The sequence below is a fragment of the Biomphalaria glabrata genome, chromosome 6 (assembly GCF_947242115.1).
Source record: "Biomphalaria glabrata chromosome 6, xgBioGlab47.1, whole genome shotgun sequence".
Taxonomy (NCBI): domain Eukaryota; kingdom Metazoa; phylum Mollusca; class Gastropoda; family Planorbidae; genus Biomphalaria; species Biomphalaria glabrata.
This window is the reverse complement of record NC_074716.1, coordinates 53,790,011-53,803,435: the sequence shown is the minus strand read 5'-3', so window position 1 is coordinate 53,803,435 and position 13,425 is coordinate 53,790,011. Positions and strand designations below refer to the sequence as shown.

General features: G+C 36.3%; 1 long non-coding RNA gene across 1 annotated transcript; it reads right to left on the bottom strand.

The window, feature by feature from the left end:
- Positions 1-2,862: 2,862 nt before the first annotated feature.
- LOC129926766 (uncharacterized) lies at positions 2,863-12,858 on the bottom strand. The gene is made up of 6 exons (XR_008778501.1): positions 11,500-12,858; positions 8,712-8,861; positions 7,648-7,731; positions 6,804-7,070; positions 6,102-6,211; positions 2,863-4,949 (listed from the first exon to the last, which is right to left on the bottom strand). It is a non-coding gene; the product is annotated as an uncharacterized LOC129926766 (long non-coding RNA).
- Positions 12,859-13,425: the final 567 nt, after the last annotated feature.

Genomic DNA, 13,425 nt, shown 5'->3' with positions numbered 1-13,425 from the left:
ATTATAGCTATTGCTTGATATATATGAATATGTGTGTAATATGTACTGCTTGTTTTATTATGCATTGTAATGTTATAATAGTTTTATGATGGATGTTGTTCTTTGCGACATCATCTATGTGAATAATTCTGTAATTTTGACTTTATGAAGGTTGGATTCTCCGGCTTCAATGTTGGGCAATGTTTCCTAATTTCTTTTGCTGTCTATATACTTCAGTTTTCAATTTCTTTTTTGAAGACTGGACTTGTCTTCGCAAGATCCAGTTAGGGGGAGAGGGGGATGTCGTGCGCGCGTGAAGTTTTCTTTACATTTAATATTGGTGCTTTAGCGTATAGTAGTAGTTTCTTTTAAGTGCGTTTTATTGCCTAGAATATTGTGTGTGTGTGTGTGTTTACGTCATCCTTAGTTCCCGCAAGAGAGAGAGCTTCTTTTGTGAGCTAGGTAGCTGGTTGTTTGTTTTCCCCTTGTAAGGGGTGTTAGGATTTGGGCTATGGGAAAGTGTGTCGCCTTTCCGCCCTGGGAGTTTTGCAGTAACTCTTGTTGTTGAGGTGTAGGGAGTTGAGGTTACGTTGGGCGCCGAGATGGAGTGTGAGCGTGAAGGTGTGTTATGGAAACTTATTGGCGTGATATTAGACTAATTATTAATTCAATGATGACTTCAATGATAGTGATGTATATGTAAATATGTTGATAAATTTATAATTAATTATTATAAATATTGTTCATGTTGACAACTGTTGTCATTCACTAACTGTTCAGTTGAATAACTGTTATTCGATGTTCGTATTTTACATGCCATTATCTTTAGGTTCTTGTGTTATTCTGTTCAGGCTGGGGATACGGGACCATCATATCATACCCTACTTAAGCGACTAAACCCACCTGACAGATACCAATAAGTATTTTAGCGGTTGTGTAGATTTGCTTGTATAAAAATGAGGTGTATTAACACAAGTGGAATCAAACGTTAAATGATAAAGGAAAACATATACTGGCCTTTAATTAGTATTGTACATTCATGTCGTACACATATTTTGTTTCATTAAATGTTGCGTAACATCATGTTTTATCATTAAATTTTAAACTTTTTTTCCTCTGCAGTCCCCCTTTTATTATTGTAATTCTAAAAAAAGAAATGTAATGTCCAAAGACTATTATCTTATAGTACCAATGCACTAAGCCAAGAACTTGGAAAATGTAATAGGTCTTCAGGTAGCCAAAGTGTCACTAGTCTACTGGAAAGACATGCTTCAATTAAGAATCAAATATACAACTTTGTGTAATATTTCAATATTTTCTTTTTGAGTTCCAACAATAGTCTAACAGTAGGCTTTCTAAATAAATTTGTTTTAGAAGTATCACATGTACCTCCAGTAATCAACATTATAATGTCCTAGCACATATTACAAAGCATTTACAAGACACAGGGGAGGGAAGTGGGCAGTGATGACAGTGCAAAGCATTTAAAAGCCACAGGGGAGGGAAGTGGGCAGTGATGACAGTGCAAAGTAATTACAAGCCACAGGGGAGGGAAGTGGGCAGTGATGACAGTGCAAAGTATTTACAAGACACAGGGGAGGGAAGTGGGCAGTGATGACAGTGCAAAGCATCTGCAAGCCACAGGGGAGGGAAGTGAGCAGTGATGACAGTGCAAAGCATCTGCAAGCCACAGGGGATGGAAGTGGGCAGTGATGACAGTGCAAAGTATTTACAGGCCACAGGGGAGGGAAGTGGGCAGTGATGACAGTGCAAAGCATTTACAAGACACAGGGGAGGGAAGTGGGCAGTGATGACAGTGCAAAGCATCTGCAAGCCACAGGGGATGGAAGTGGGCAGTGATGACAGTGCAAAGCATTTACAAGACACAGGGGGGGGGAAGTGGGCAGTGATAACAGTGCAAAGTATTTACAGGCCACAGGGGAGGGAAGTGGGCAGTGATGACAGTGCAAAGCATCTGCAAGCCACATGGGATGGAAGTGGGCAGTGATGACAGTGCAAAGTATTTACAAGCCACAGGGGAGGGAAGTGGGCAGTGATGACAGTGCAAAGTATCTGCAAGCCACAGGGGGGGGGAGTGGGCAGTGATGACAGTGCAAAGCATCTGCAAGCCACAGGAGAGGGAAGTGGGCAGTGATGACAGTGCAAAGTATTTACAAGCCACAGGGGAGGGAAGTGGGCAGTGATGACAGTGCAAAGCCTATAGTAGTCAGGCAACTCTATATTAGGAAATTTTAGATTTCTTGAAGTAAAAATAAAAAAATCCTTTCCATACATGTCAACACAAGAGGCTTAAATTTCATTGAAAGTGTTGAACTAACAAACTAACATCTCTTCTTCTATTATCCTTGCCTGTTCTGTGAAACAGAAGTCTGTTCTGTGAAGTAGAATGTAGAATGTTCTGTGAAGTAGAAGTCTGTTCTGTGAAGTAGAATGTTCTGTGAAGTAGAATTCTATTCTGTGAAGTAGAATGTTCTGTGAAGTAGAAGTCTGTTCTGTGAAGTAGAATGTTCTGTGAAGTAGAAGTCTGTTCTGTGAAGTAGAATGTTCTGTGAAGTAGAAGTCTGTTCTGTGAAGTAGAATGTTCTGTGAAGTAGAAGTCTGTTCTGTGAAGTAGAAGTCTGTTCTGTGAAGTAGAAGTCTGTTCTGTGAAGTAGAATGTTCTGTGAAGTAGAAGTCTGTTCTGTGAAGTAGAAGTCTGTTCTGTGAAGTAGAAGTCTGTTCTGTGAAGTAGAATGTTCTGTGAAGTAGAAGTCTGTTCTGTGAAGTAGAATATTCTGTGAAGTAGAAGTCTGTTCTGTGAAGTAGAATGTTCTGTGAAGTAGAAGTCTGTTCTGTGAAGCTGAAGTCTGTTTTTGAATTAGAAGTCTGTTTAGTTCAGTAAATTTAGAATTTCACTTATGAAAATTATATGCTGTATCGGTTTTCGTTCTTATGTTTACATGTGATTGTAACTCGTCCGTAAGAATGTGTTCACAAAATGTGTGTTGTGTAGTCATTCAGTGTATTAAAGCCATACTAAGCGGACATGGTTTTCGACTCTGTTATCATTATGTTCATAACACTGAGGATTGAGAGCTGCCTTACAAAACAGAAAATGAATCTTTATCTAGAGAATAAATTGTACATTCATAGAAATATTATTGGAAACACACACACACACAAATGAAATGGTATCAATATCAAATTCTGTATTATTTTTTGTAATCAATATCAAATTCTGTATTAAATTTTTCATCAATATCAAATTCTGTATTAAATATTTCATAAATATCAAATTCTGTATTAAATTTTTAAAAATATTTAACATTTACAATTTAAATTCAATGTGGAGGCGTGGTCAAGAGGCTAAGTATGCTTGAACTTGGCTTGGCTCGGCTACCTATCAAGGTGACTCTAGGTTCAACACACGACTCAAGCAGAGTTCTGTTTACTGAGTACCCGAAGGCAGCACGGAAAACCCTCTCCCAAATCCCCCCCCCCTACTGGTCCACACATAAGATTGGAACACAGCACTCTGAGCATGCTGTAAGCATGAAAGTAGCACTACATACAAGCTATAATTATTATTATTATTATTGTTAATCCTTTTAGCCTATCAAGCCAAGGTCAACACTAACTGATTACAAACTTAAATTGGACAATTCAGAGATGAATAAGTCAGTGGTTAAATACAAATAAATTTAATAAAAATAAAAAAAAAGCTACAACTTTGTGCATACATCATTCTCTCTCCTAAAAATAATTGTCACAAAATCTAGCCTTTAACGGAGGCATGTGGCTGAGTGGTAAAGCACTTGACTTCCAAACAGGAGGACCCTGGGTTCAAATCCTGGTGAAGACGGGTATTTTTAATTTTGGGATCTTTATGGTGCCTTCGAGTCCACCCAGCTCTAATGGGTAACTTCATAGAATCCTAAATGCTGCTGGCAAAATCATTGGCAAAAAACAAACCCCATTTGGGCAGTTGTTTGAGACAAACATCTATAAAAAAGCTAACAAGATCCTCGAAATAAAGAATCACCCTTTGTGTCAGGATTTTGTGATTTTACCATCACAAAAGAGATACAAGACACCGATAGCAAAGACAAACAGACACAAACACTCTTTTGTTCCCCTGGCAATCAAATCATTAAATAAGAACAATCTGGTATAAACTTTGTCACATGTAAATTATGAGTGAGTCTGGTGTGAATGTACACTTTGGTTTCTTATAGTTATAATGTTTTTTGTTTGGTGTAATGCACAAATTGTAAGACAAATTTCCTTAAGGATAATAAAGATTATTATTATTATTATTATTATTATATGAGTTAGGAAAAGTAAAGGCGGCTGGTTATTGTGCTGACAACATGGCACCCTTGTTAACCACAGGTAGTGATGTCATCTCAGTTATAAGCATTCTTGGCTACCAAGTGAAATACATTTTTACACTAATAATGTTGCCAACCAATGTTCTAATATTCCTTACATGTTTCAAAAGGAATAAAAATTAAAATCCTCAAGTTTCTTTCTTTAGATCAGTAAAAAAAAATCATACATTTAAACATAACACATTATATAAACTTCCATTTATTAATTTATAAAAACCACAAAACAAAAACAATTTACTGAATGACTCAATACTAAACCTAACAGTATACCATACATTCAAAACCTTGAATAAATACTTGTGTCGTTATGTGGCTTTCAGAAAAAAAAAAATATAAAAGAATTACAAAATTAATTCAAAATCTTGTGTTTAAATTTGTTTTCTCAAAAGGGTCAAAGTTATCTTTAATCCTTTAAAGCAGCTTCTTTTTATGAATTGAGTATTCTTGATAAATGTAGCTAACATAATTAAGTATACACACACAAATCTGATTAAAAGTTTTACCAAAAAAATGTCACAGACTGTAAAGCTTGGTGAGGAGTTGAGCTAAAGTCACTCTTTATATATTGTCAAAATAGAGCTGAAAGAATAAATATTTGTTGATCAGATAATGTATAAATGTTAAGCTATAAACTGAATGTATAAAGGCTAAGCTATAAACTGAGTACAATTCTAAGTGATAAACTTAATGTATAAATGCTAAGTCATAAGCTGAATAAGTAAATTCTAAGCTATAAACTGAATGTATAAATGCTTGGCTATAAAATAAATGTATAAAAGCTAAGCTTTAAACCAAATAAACAAACTCTAAGCTATAAACTGAATGTATAAATGCTAAGCTATAAAATAAATGTATAAAGGCTAAGCTTTAAACCAAATAAATAAATGCTAAGCTGTAAACTGAATGTATAAATGCTAAGCTATAAACTGCTTGACTATCTAAGTGAGGAGAGCTTAAATTGAAATCACAATGTAAACTAGGTATTTTTAATGGATTTGATTTGCTTGCTGAGAGCCTAAAGGAAGGACTCACAGATATCCTCCCCCCCCCCCCCATATGTCAACAAAAGATATTGACCCAGAATGCACTGTGCTTGCTATAGGAGCATGGAAGTTGTGCTTGCTAAGAACCTAAAGGAAGGACTCACAGATATCCTCCATATCCCCTCATATGTCAACAAAAGATATTGACCCAGAATGCACTGTGTTTGCTATAGGAGCATGGAAGTTGTGCTTGCTAAGAACCTAAAGGAAGGACTCACAGATATCCTCCCTCCCCCCCTTCACATGTCAACAAAAGATATTGACCCAGAATGCACTGTGCTTGCTATAGGAGCATGGAAGTTGTGCATGCTAAGAACCTAAAGGAAGGACTCACAGATATCCTCCCCCCCCCCATATGTCAACAAAAGATATTGACCCAGAATGCACTGTGCTTGCTATAGGAGCATGGAAGTTGTGCTAATCAAAAGCAATAATAATACCAGAAATAATAAACAGCATGACTATTGGCCAGAGATGAAGGCTTCAATTCAGCTTTCATCACCAAATTTTGAAAAGCATGAACTAAAAATGTAAGTCATTCAGTGTTCCCAGACATTAGCACTGTAATGAACATCTTCACCATCACTTGTTCCATAAGTTGGATGGATCATTGGGTCAACAGAGATGCTGCCCATCAAAGCTTTTCTGCTTTTCTCTTAGTGATAAATCTGAAATGTTGACAAATTACCTTTCTATGTTTCTCTGCTGGCTCAAAACCAAGGACTTTACCAACAAAATAAAACTCTTCATCTAATGAGGTTTGTATGGTCTCTGCTTTTCAATAGCCATGTTGCTCCCCTAAAAATGTAAAATATTAATAATTTCTTTACAAAATGTTATGTACTCTTGTTTTCACTATTTTTATCTTATACATGCAATTAAAAGTAGCCTATAGCATAACTGACACGACCAGAGCGACAATTTAAAGTCAAAACTAGGAAAGTTTATATCATACAAAGCAAGATAGAAAAAGGTTGGTCATGGTCCACTAGCAGGTTACTAGAGCAGTTATCTATTTTAGAAATAATCTTTTTAGAGTGATTATATGTGTAACAAAAAAAAAAAAAAAATTATGTTTCATATCACATTAACAAGCAGTTTGTGACACTGTTATGCATCAATGAAGTTTCAAGCATAAAAAAAGATACTTCTATAGTATACTAGCATTACCATTGGTTCTTCCCCCTGATTTGTTCTCAGGCTATACATTGTTTATTTTGGCTAAAAACTCTTTTTTTTTCTGCACTTCCAATAAAATTTCCTGCATTTTATTTTCAGCCCAAAAAGCCTAGTATCAATTACATTGAATTCATAAAGACACATACTTTTGGTGTTTGAATTCTAAGAACACTTTTCTCCCCATCCTCAAACAAACAAAAATGGTACATACAATCTTCTTTCTTCTTCCTTCTCATTTTTTTATTGGAGCATTCAGATGACTGGACCAGTATATGAGATTATTTTCACAGCGTTTCCAAATCAGGGAACTCTCCATATAGTTTCCTTTCTATTGGGGTGTTTTGGGGCCAGTGTCATGTACAGCCTCTTGGTAAAGAGAGCAGTTTTGGAGAAGATGGTCAACATCCACATGGGCAGATTTCAGTTTCTGATTTTGAGCTTCCAATACATATGTTGTCAAATTCTGTTGTGTCTGGTCCTGCGGAAAAAAAAATGATTTTAGATGTTTTACTCCCATGAAACAGTTCTAAAGGCACATCACTATTCATGATTTAGTTTATCTTTACATATGATTTTTTTTTTAATTTGGTCAGTTGTAGCACCTTTATCTGGACATGAATCTTATACACATTAACAAATATTTTACACTTATATTTATAGCCTATCAAGATAAAATAGCCTGATTACCACAAACAGAGAGGTGCGGTGGCTGAGTGGTAAGGCGCTTAGCTTCTGAACCGGGGGTCCAGGGTATGAATCCCAGCTCTAATGGGTACCTGACATTAGTTGGGGAAAAAGTAAAGGCGATTGGTCATTTTGTTGGCCTAATGACACCCTCGTTAGCCATAGGCCACAGAATCAGATGACCTTTACATCATCTGCCCTATAGACCACAAGATTGGAAAGGGGAACTTTATTTTTTTTTTTTTTTTTACCACAAACAGAATTACACAAAAATCCCCCCCCCCCCCCCCCCCCCCCAGAAAAGAAAAAAAACTCTTTTACTGCTTTCATAAATAAAAAGGATGGTAAATGTTATGTCTATAAAACATTACCTTGAAACAAACATTGCAAGAAGTCCTTTGCTTTAACTGCCTACACCTTCAAGTGTCTTTCAATGAACAAATCCTGTTGATCCTCTGCCAACATAAACAAGTTTACATAGATATTAGCATTTCAAAGTCATGGGCCAAAAGCTCAGTCATTTTTCATTTCGCTTCTATATCAATATTTTGATTTTTTTGTTGGCTAAATGATTTGTGTACCTCATAGGAAAACAATGGGGTCCTGGGTTTGAACCTAAATGAAGATTGGGATTTTGAATTTTTAGGGTGCCCCTCAGTCACCCAACTCTAATGGGTAACTGATTTTAGGTGGTGAAAATTAAGGCGGTTAGTCATTGTGCTGGACACATGACGACCTGCTCATTAACCACTAGCCATAGAAACATAACCTTGACATCATTAGCTCCATAGATCGCAAGGTCTGAAAGGTAAACTTTACTTTTTTAAAATTAATATCCACTGTGCATACTGCATCCCATTACTTCTTACTTATGTACAATAGATTTCTCTTTTCCCTTCCTTGTGTTTCTTGAATCAAGTTCCTTTTTATAGGGCATTTTAATACCGCCACAAAGCTAATGGATTATATTATTTGTCATAATGTCCAAAAGTAGAAACTAAATTATTTTATAATGAGAATGTGGGTATGTGTGTTGTCTATCCAGTATCCAAAACTACACATTTTTCAAGTAAAAATCATCAAATTAAACATATTAAAAAGATAATAAAAACCAACAGGGATTATGTGAAGGTCTTTACAAATGTCATTAAGATTTGCGGTTAAACAGTAGACTTCTTTTTATTTGTTTAAATAGATCATTGAGTGTGATACTTCAAATCTTTGGACAGGTGATCATGGATAAAATCTGAACACTTTCATTTAAATTTATGGTTCCCATGGTGGAAAGGTGTTCTACAGCTTCTGCAAAGATCAAGCTCTGTTTTATCCACCATGGTCAAACACATCCACCTTAGACAAACAGTATCCATTTCTATATACAAAAATACATACATATAATTTTCTTTACATATTAAAAGAAAAAGAGAAAGATTACCTGAGGTGACCAGACACCATCAATAAAGCAATATTTTTTTGAGATATCAGTTACTGCTTCGGAAACTGCTGATGGATCAGTCACTGTAAAAAACTTGGTCAGTAAAATTTGAAAAGTAGACAACTCCATGGTAAACAATAAAATCGCCACCTGAAAACACAAATAAACAATAAGAGGATGTAGACACACACAAAAAGGACTACAATGTCTGATTTTAACTTAATGTGAGCCACATGAGTAGTTATAAGCTTATATAGCCTTTAACACAGCAAACATTTGAACTAGTGGCCAACAGTGCACAACATTTTAAGGATAAATGTAGAATATATACCGCTATTTTATTTGAATAAATGTGAATACTAAAGTCAATATAAACAAATATGAGACTGTGTGACAAAAGTTTAACTTAAATATTACATCCTGTATATATATATATATATATATATTGAAGACGAACTCCATTCTTTTCAGATCAGGCAGCTTTCCATACAATTTTTATTCTAAAGGACTGTTGGAGGCCAGTATTTTGTTTGGGCCTCACGATAAAACAAGGTGATATGTTCTTTGGAGGAACTCCACAAGGCATGTTTTCACTGGTTTCAACATCCAGAATAAGTGTTAACTCATTATGTTGTGCCCTGTTCAAAGGTGAAAAATAATTAATTGACTGTGTCCTGATAGAATGTAACATGCATCCTTGATCCTGATGTTTGAGCAACAACTGTTATATTTTTGGTTTATACTACTCTCTTTTTCTTTTTCTCTTCCGGATATAGTGGAATTTAAGAAAAGAAAAAGTAAAGTACCCCTTTCAGACCTTGTGGTCTATAGGGCAGATAATGTAAAGCTCATCTGTTTCTGAGGCCTACTGTTAACGAGGGTGTCATGTGGCCAGCAGAATGACCAACTGTCATTACTTTTCCCCAATTAATGTCAGGTACCCATTAGAGCTAGGTGGACTAAGAGGCGCCCAAAGATCCTGAAATTAAAAACCCCAGTCTTACCAGGATTTGAACCCTGCACCCCAGTTCAGTAGCCAAGTGTTTTACCGCTTAGCCACTGCACCTTCCATGGAATTTAAGACTGCTTACTTATTCTCCCATTTTGGCAGTGTCAGCTTGTTCATCTCCTCTATACGAAAGTGTGCCTGGGATCCATTGGAGAACAGTTTTTTTGCTATTATTGTTGAGATTTATAAGAGCTGTCTTGACTTGTTTGATAGAGGAGGCATCAGATTTGTTGAAAGATAGGAAAGAAATGTTTTTGGTATTCCTTAGAAAGACAATCTGGCTGTTCACAGGTGGATGGTTTATTAGTGTGGTAGCTGCTGGTTCTAATACTCCCCTTTCTGCTCAGTGGCTGTCTGAGAGATCGCCACTGGCTATTAACTTTTCTAATCTTTCTCAATTGAGCCATTCATTGCATAAGACATCTCCATTACCGGTGGATTCTTGAGATGAGCCATCTGTATAATTGACCCACTGGTTATTGGTATATTAGATTTCTTCCTTGAGATCTTTCTGATTGTGATAAGATTTTTTTTTGGTTATAGCAGAAAGAGAGCTTAGGTCCCAGGGAAGAGAGTCATTGCACTGTTTAACTAATTCATAAATTATATTTTATAAGCAGTGTTTCTTTGTTTGAGATTCTCGTATGAAATGAGGTATTTTCAGTTAATTTTGAGTGCCAGACTTGTGGGTTTAAGTTTTGAGTGGGTAGCTCTCTTAGGTTTCCATTTTAGTAAACTGAGTAAGGATTATTATTTCTCTTATTTTGTCCAGAGAAACCAGGGAAAAAATGATCTCTTCCATTGCTTTGAAGGTTGTTGTTTTTATTGTTTGGAGTTAGGTTTTTGTTTTACTTTTTTACTTTGTCTATTTTCTGTAGAATTGACTGCTGAATCCTATGTTGTAGAGTCCTGTGTTCTAGAGTGATGTAGCTGGTAAATTTCTTTTTCAAAATGTAATTAGCTGATTGAAGCTCACAGCCTGCTAGATGATTGGTGTTAGCCTTCCCTGGTTGTCCAAGAAGTCTACATCTGAGTTGCCAGTTACACTGATGTGATTTGGTATCCACTGCATCTAGTGTGTTGTAGCTGGTACATTTCTATTTCAAAATGTTGTGACTTGCTCCAAATTAATATTTCCATTTTATATCTTGTACAATTTCACTTTTTTTTAGTTGACTTTATAGACTGTCATTTTATTCATACTGCCATGTAAGATCTTTAAATTTATTGAACCATGGATTGGGCATTAGAGCTGGGTGGACTCAGAGGTGCCCAAAGATCCAGAAATTAGAAATCCCAGTCTTCACTAGGATTCATAGCCGGGACCCCCAGTATGGAAGTCAAGAGCTTTACCACTCAGCCACCACGCCTCCATCAAATTGATTAGGCTAAAAGTAGTCCTACAAGTTCTTTGAGTGAAAAGAAAACAGTGTTTAATGAATAAAAAAGGGAAGAAGAAACTTTTTTTTTCCCACTAAAGTAAATCAAAGTAAAGTTCCCCTTTCAGACCTTACAATCTATGGGGCTGAGGATGTAAAGGTCATCTGTTTCTGTGGCCCATGGTTAATGAGGTTGCCAGCACAACAACCAGCCGCCTTTACCTTCCCCATCACATCAGGTACCTTTAGGTTGGTAGACATAGTCATGTGATCAGGGCACGGCAGACATATTGTTGGTAAAAATCTGGTTTCTATGCACAGTCAACACAAGCTTTTAGGCACTTACCATGGATAAGTCGAGCAAAGAATGATATAGTCAGAAACAAATATTAATTCTTACACTTTGAAAGCAAGCCAGCGTAATAAAGAAAATGATTTGCTGCCCTCCTTGTGTTATCCAGATCTCTTCACTTATAATCTTGTTCTACTGAAAGTGCTTACACAATCACAAAGGATGAGTTCAAGGTATTCCGAATCAATTTTATTGTTAGACCTAGATTAGATCTAGATCTACTAATAACTAATCTAGACTAGATTCTAGATCTATATTCTAACTATTTAAGTTAGCATATCTAGACATCTATACTATATTCATAATATTGTTTGACATAAATGTAGAATCAGATTGAATAGTCAATATTTATTATTGTCTAGGGCAGTGTTTCTCAAACTGTGTGCCGCCGAAGATTTGCAGGTGTGCCGAGGAGTTGTCAGAATGCCACACGTGCAGCGTTACACAGGTTTGCCTACTATTAAATTTTTATTTTACCTTGTGACGACATCCCAGCTTGCAACGACCAGTAATAGTAGTGGATCGCTACATTATGACGGAAAGGGGTGTTAGCTCTTCAGGTTATGGAGTTGTCCACTATACATATATTATTATAATGACTCAAATGTAGGCCGCCTTAGCAGTTCTTTTATTGGTAACGATAATAATAAGCGATGTGTTTCATGTAAATTTTGTAGGTGTATGCTAATAATAACAAATTATTACTAAGCCTTAATCATTGTTATCCATGGAGAAATACGTTGGTAAGAATGAAACTGCGAAAGCGTTCAATGAAAAGCATGGAACCAAACAAAGGTACAAAGAAGATTACATCGGATATGGTTTCATATCTTCAGGACCTGAAGATTCTCCATTGTCATTCTGTCTGATCTGCAATTCAGCTCTGTTGAATGAGGCGCTTGTTCCAAGCAAATTGAAGAGACACTTGGAAACAAAACATCCAGCTGTAAAAGCGCAACTGAAGGAATACTTCGAAAACATCAGGGCTCAACAAAATAAACAAGCTAAGAAACTTACGAACTACCTAAAGCTTTCAGAAAAGGGATTAATTGCAATTTATAAGGTTGTTCAGTTATTAGCAAATGCAAGAAAGAACACACAGAGGCTGAATCAGTCATTGCACCAGCTTTAGCAATAGTTGTTGAAACTATCCTTGGACCCGATGCTGCCGAAAAAGTTAAAAAAGTTCCTTTGTCAAATAGTACTATCTTGCGCAGAATTGAAGACTTATTGTCAGATTTACAAGATCAAATCTTCGAACACTTCGAAATGACTGACGATGAACTGTCTCTGTTGTGGTCCCTTCAAGTGGATGAATCCACTGACATTAGTGCAAAGCCCAGTTGTTAGCTTTTATTCAGTTCATAAAGGATGAAAAATGTGTCAACAAATTCTTATTTTGCAAAGACTTACCAACTACGACCAAAGGCGAATTTAAGTGGTGAACGAAAACATTTTGCTATTCAAAGTACAGTGGAGACAAACTGTGTCAGCGTTTGCACCGATGGCTGTCCTTCCATGCAGGGAAATAGAAAGGGATTCTTCACTCTTGTGTGTCAAGAAAATCCAAATGTATTAGTTGTTCACTGCATGATCCACAGAGAAGCTCTTGCCTTCAAATATTTGATGTCTGTTCTGGATCAAGTGATTGAAGTTGTAAACTTCCTCAAATCTCGACCGCTTGCATTCTGACTTTCCTCAGAGCTTTGTGAAGCAATGGATTCAGACTACTAATGTCTCCTGTATCACACCAACGTTCGTTGGCTCTCCAGGGGAAAAGTGTTAAAGGGTGTCATCCAACTCAAGGCTGAGCTGATTTCATTCTTGGAGGCTGAAAAAAAAAAAAGACTTTGGATTTTCTATTCATGACGAGATTTGGTGGGTTAAGGTGACATTTCTCTCTGATTTATTTGACAAATTAAATTCATTGAATTGAAGTCTTCAAGGACCATCGGAAACCATCATCATTGCATC